The following is a 6,000-nucleotide window of genomic DNA, read 5'->3' as shown; positions in this document are numbered from 1 at the left end:
AGAAAACAGAAACAGCTAACAGAGAAAGCATGAAAAAAGTACCCAAGTATTGAACTGTTGATTTCATTTAAAACAACAAATCCTGCTTTTTACGACATAAAGGAGTGAAAGTACATGCTCAATTTTTACTACTTTGAAACAAAATTGAAAAATTGAGCTGAAAGAGCTTTGAGAAAAATGAGACATTTTAAAACCGTGAACTCCATTTTACTAATTCTGTACCTACACAATGCAAAAGGAAATAAAGAACTAATTTATCCATGTCCTTAGGCAGGCACTACACACTCACACATGCACACTTGTACATACACACACACACACACACACTCAAAATTTTGTATCTGATGCAGAAATCTTGAACTCAAAATTTCACATAAAAATTCTTCCATATAGCTGGGCATGATGACACATGCCTGTAGTCCCAGCCACTGGGGTCAGGGGGCTGAGACAGGAGAATCACTTGAACCTGGGAGAAGGAGGTTGCAGTGAGCTGAGATCGAACTACTGCACGACAGAGTAAGACTCTATCTCAAAATATATATATATATCTTCCATGGTTAGTGACACTTGCAGGGCCTTGGAAATAGCAAATTTTGAAACTGACCTATTAGAAACATCTTCAAATGGCACACAGAACTCCTTTGGAAACAATCCTGCCACATAGATGCTCAAAGTGAAAAATTGCAAATCACATAAGGAGATGTCACGGAGAGAGACTATAAGAGGGTGAGGCAGAAACAACAAACAAGAAAATATATACCCCGAAAACTCAAAATAGAACAATCTACAGAGGTTTTTTTTTCTTTCCGGGAGGAAGGGAGGAAATGAGGAAGGGAGGGAGGCAGGGAGGGAGAGAGGGAGGGAGGGAGGGAGAGAAGGGAAGGAAGGAAATCAGGTAGTGAGAGAGACATTGCCGACCTGGATCTAGAGGTCTACAAGTTGATTTTTTTTTTTTTTTTTTTTTGTGAGAGAAGGAAAGAAAAAAAAAGGAGTGAAGGAGAGGAAGAAAGAGGAAGAAAAAGAGGGAAAGAGAATGGAAATGTTGCTTTATTCTAAGAAAAAATGGGTATTAATAATGGCCAATCAATATTTCATTTAAACCTATGAGTAGGTGTGATGTGGTATTGACAAGAATGTATATTTTGTGTATTTGAAGTGGGGAGCTCTATAAATATTTATTAAGTTTACTTGTTCCAGATCTGAGTTCGAGTCCTGAATATCCTTATTAATTTTCTGTCTCATTGAGTCTAAGTCTCTATGTATCTGGGTGTTAGGATCGTTAGCTCTTATTGTTGCATTGACCCTTTTACCACTATATCTTTGTTGCTTTAAAATCTATTTTATCAGATATGAGAATTGCAACTCCTGCTTTTTATTTATTTATTTATTTTTGCTCTCCATTTGGTTGGTAAATCTTTCTCCATCCCTTTGTTTTGAGTCTTTGTGTATCCTTGCATGTGAAATGGGTCTGGATGTAGTATACAGTTGGGTTTTGGCTGTATCTTTTGATTGGGGGATTTAGTCGATTTAAATTTAGGATTACTGCCATTTGATGTTAACTGGCTGTTTTATCCATTCGTTGATGTAAATTCTTCTTTATGTTGATGCTCTTTACTTTTTGGTATATTTTTAGAAAGGCTAACACTGGTTGTTTCTTTCTATGTGTAATGCTTCTTTCAGAAGCTCTTGTAAAGCAGGCCTGGTGGTAATAAAATCTCTGAGTACCTGCTTGTTCATAAAACATTTTATTTTTCCTTCAGTTCTGAAGTTTAGTTTGGCTGGATATGAAATTCTGGGCTGAAAGTTCTGTTCTTTAAGGATGTTGAATATCGGCCCCCACTCTCTTCTGGCTTGTAGAGTTTCTGCTGAGAGATCTGCTCTAAGTCTGATAGGCTTGCCTTTGTGGGTAACCTGACCTTTTTCTTTGGCTGCCCTTAGTATTTTCTCCTTCGTTTCAACCCTGGTGAATCTAACGATTATGTGCCTTGGGGTTGCTCTTCTTGAGGAATATCTTTGTGGTGTTCTCTGTATTACCTGGGGTTAAATATTGATCTGCTTTGCTAGGTTAGGAAAATTTTCCTGAATAATGTCCTGAAGAATATTTTCCAGCTTGGATTCATTCTCTCCGTCGCATTCAGGTACACCTATCAAACGTAAATTTGGTCTTTTCACATAGTCCCACATTTCTTGGAGACTTTGCTCATTCCTTTTTATCCTTTTTTCTCTAATCTTGTCTTCTCGTTTTATTTCATTAAGTTGGACTTCGACCTCTGATATCCTTTATTCTGCTTGAACAATTCGAGTGTTTAAACCTGTGCATACTTCTCAGAGTTCCCGTATTGTATTCTTCAGTTCTATTAATTCACTTATATTCCTCTCTAAATTGTCTATTCTCATTAGGATTTCGTCAAACCTTTTTTCAAGGTTCTTAGTTTCTTTACATTGGGCTACAACATGTTCTTTTAACTCACAGAAGTTTCTCATTATTCATCTTCTGAAGCCTGAGTCTGTTAATGGGATGCACTCGTTCTCCATCAGGCCTTGTTCCCTTGTTGATGAGGAACTGTGATCCTCTTTAGAGGGAGAGGCATTCTGATTTTGAGTATTCTCAGCCTTTTTACGCTGGTTTCTTCCCATCATTGTAAATTTATTCACCTGTCGTCTTTGTAATTACCAACTTTCAAATTAGGTCTCTGAGTGGATGTCCAAGTTGTTAGTTCCCAGGGCCGAAATATGAGCAACCCACTGCACCGGCCAAAACAGCGGCATTAGGCTGATGGTGCTTTTCTGCCCGGGAATCTCCAGTCTGGCTTCCTTCTTGAGTCCATAATAGGCGACTCTGCCTTCCCTGAGCTCCAAACCTTGGTCAGAAGGGGAACCAGTCCCATTTACTCTGCACCAAGAGCTGCCGTGCCAAGGTGCTGGCAAAACCGCTGTGCCGGCCACAAGAGTCGCGCTGGCGACTGGTGCGGCTCCTCCACTGGGAATCTTCTGCTCCGTGAGCAACAAAGATTTGCCTGAAAGTGTGGCATCCTCTCGTTCTCTGCACTTTCACTGGGAGCTGCAATCCCGAAACGTTAGCGATCAGCCATCTTGGATCGTTCTCAATCTACAGAGATTTTTAAAGAAGTTTCTTTAAAATCTTTAAGGAATGAATACCTTAGGGCATAAACAAGGCACTATATTTAAAAGTACCAATATGGTAAAAGAACCAATTAGAAATTTCGGAAGTAAAAAAATATAATCATTGTGGGCCTGGAGCAGTGGTGGGGATCTGTCATCCCAGCACTTTGGGAGGCCAAGGCAGCCGGATCACTTGAGGTCAGGAGTTCGAGACGAGCCTGACCAACATGGTGAAACCCTGTCTCTACTAAACATGCAAAATTTAGCCAGGCATGGTGGCAGGTGCCTGTAATCCTAGCTACTGAGGAGGCTGAGGCATGAGAATCTCTTGAACCCAAGAGGCAGAGGTTGCAGTGAGCTGAGATTGCACCACTGTACTCCAGCCTGGGCCACAGAGTGAGACTCTGTCTCAAAAATAATAATAATAGCCGGTGCAGTGGCTCATGCCTATAATCCCAGCGCTTTGGGAGGCCGAGGTGGGTGGATCACAAGGTCAAGAGATCGAGATCATCTTGGTCAACATGGTGAAACCCCGTCTCTACTAAAAATACAAAAATTAGCTGGGCATGGTGGCATGCGCCTGTAGTCCCAGCTACTCAGGAGGCTGAGGCAGGAGAATTGCTTGAACCTAGGAGGCGGAGGTTGTGGTGAGCCGAGATCGCGCCATTGCACTCCAGCCTGGGTTACAAGAGCAAAACTCCATCTAAAATATTAATAATAATAATAATAATTGTGAAAAGCACTTAACAGACAAATTATATAGTATATTAGACATTGCTAAAGTGAAATTAATGAATCGGAAACTGGATTCAAAAAAATCATACAAAATGCAGCAAAATAGATAATGAGATAAGGAAACTTTTAAAAACCCAGAGATGTGGAGAATAAAATGAGAAGACTCCACATATATCCATATAATAGAAGTTACAAATAAAGAAAATAAAAAAGAGACAATATTTAGAGAAATAATGAGGGAAATTTTAAATATTTAGTTTTTCAAATTGAAGAAGTCTCCTGGCCAAACAGGAAAATAACAACACATCTCACCTAAACATATTAGAGTGGAATTGTAGAACATCAAAGTCAAAGAGAAAAATCTTAAAATTACCAGAGATGATAAACTTATCTTACAAAGGCATGACAGTTATTAGACTTACAGCAGACTTCTCATGAGCAATAGTAGAGGCCAGACTGTGGACTATCACCTTCCAAGTGCTGAGAACAGCGACAGAACCAAACACTTCTATACTCTCACTCAAGACATTTCTAGACATAATGAAGATTAAGCCTTTGGGAGGCCAAGGCTGAGCACTTGAGCTCAGGAGGTGAAGACCAGCCTGGGAAATGTGGCGAAACCCTGTCTCTACACAAAATTATCCAGGCATGGTAGTGGGCTTTTGTAATTTCACCTACTTGGCGGGGCTGAGACAGAAGGATGGCTGAAGCTCAGGAGATAGAGACAGCTGTGAGCTGTGCTCACACCACTGCACTCCAGTCTGTGCCCTGTGTGACAAAGTGAGACCCTATCTGAAAAAAAAAAAAAAGATTGACTTTATTTTATTTTTATTTTATTTTGCTTTACTTTATTATTTTTGAGACAGAGTCTCGTTCTGTTGCCAGGATGGAGTGCAGTGGCGTAATCTCAGCTCACTGCAACTTCTGCCTCCCAAGTTCAAGTGAGTCTGCTGCCTCAGCCTCCTGAGCAGCTGGGACTACGGGTGCATTCCACCACACCCAGTTAATTTTTTGTATTTTTAGTAGAGACAGGGTTTCACCATTCTGGCCATGATGGTCTCGATCTTATGACTTCATGATTCACCCCCCTCCTTGGCCTCCCAAAGTGCTGGAATTATAGGCGTGAGCCACCGTACCCAGCCTATTGTTTTTTCTTCATTTCAAATTTTTCTTACTAGGGGTGCTCAAGGATTTTTTTTTAATGATTTTTTTTGACAGAATAGAATTTATTTTAATTTAATTTAATTTTTTTTTTTAAAGACTAGGTTTCTCCATGTTGGTCAGGCTGCTCTCGAACTCCCAACCTCAGGTAATCCACCCGCCTCAGCCTCCCAAAGTGCTGGGATTACAGGCATGAGCCACCACACCTGGCTTATTTTAATTTTTTAAAATTATACTTTAAGTTCTGGGATACATGTGCAGAACATTCAGATTTGTTACATAGGCATATATGTGCCATGGTGGTTTGCTGCACCCATCAACCCATCTACATTAGGTATTTCTCCTAATGTTATCCCTTTCCTTGCCCCTCACCTGCTGACAGGCCCTGGTGTGTGATATTCCCCTCCCTGTGTCATGTGTTCTCATTGATCAACTTCCACTTATGAGTGAGAACATGTGAAGTTTGGTTTTCTGTTCCTGTGTTACTTTGCTGAGAATGATGGTTTCCAGCTTCATCCATGTCCCTGCAAAGGACATGAACACATCTTTTTTTATGGCTGCATAATATTTCATGGCGTATGTATGCCACATTTTCTTTATCCAGTCTATCATTGATGGGCATTTGGGTTGGTTCCAAGTCTTTGCTATTGTAAACAGTGCTGTAATAAACATAGATGTGGCTGGGCACGGTGGCTCACGCCTATAATCCCAGCACTTTGGAAGGCCGAGGCAGGTGGATCACGAGGTCAAGAGATCGAGACCATCCTGGTCAACATGGTGAAACCCCGTCTCTACTAAAAATACAAAAAAAAATTAGCTGGGCACAGTGGCGCGTGCCTGTAATCCCAGCTACGCAGGAGGCGGAGGCAGGAAAATTGCCTGAACCCAGGAGGTGGAGGTTGTGGTGAGCCGAGATCGCGCTATTGCACTCCAGCCTGGGTAACAAGAGCAAAACTCCGTCTCAAAAATAAATAAATAAAT

This window comes from Callithrix jacchus, chromosome 8, assembly GCF_049354715.1.
Source record: "Callithrix jacchus isolate 240 chromosome 8, calJac240_pri, whole genome shotgun sequence".
Taxonomy (NCBI): Eukaryota; Metazoa; Chordata; class Mammalia; order Primates; family Cebidae; genus Callithrix; species Callithrix jacchus.
The sequence above is the reverse complement of the archived record's forward strand: the minus strand, read 5'-3'. Positions refer to the sequence as shown.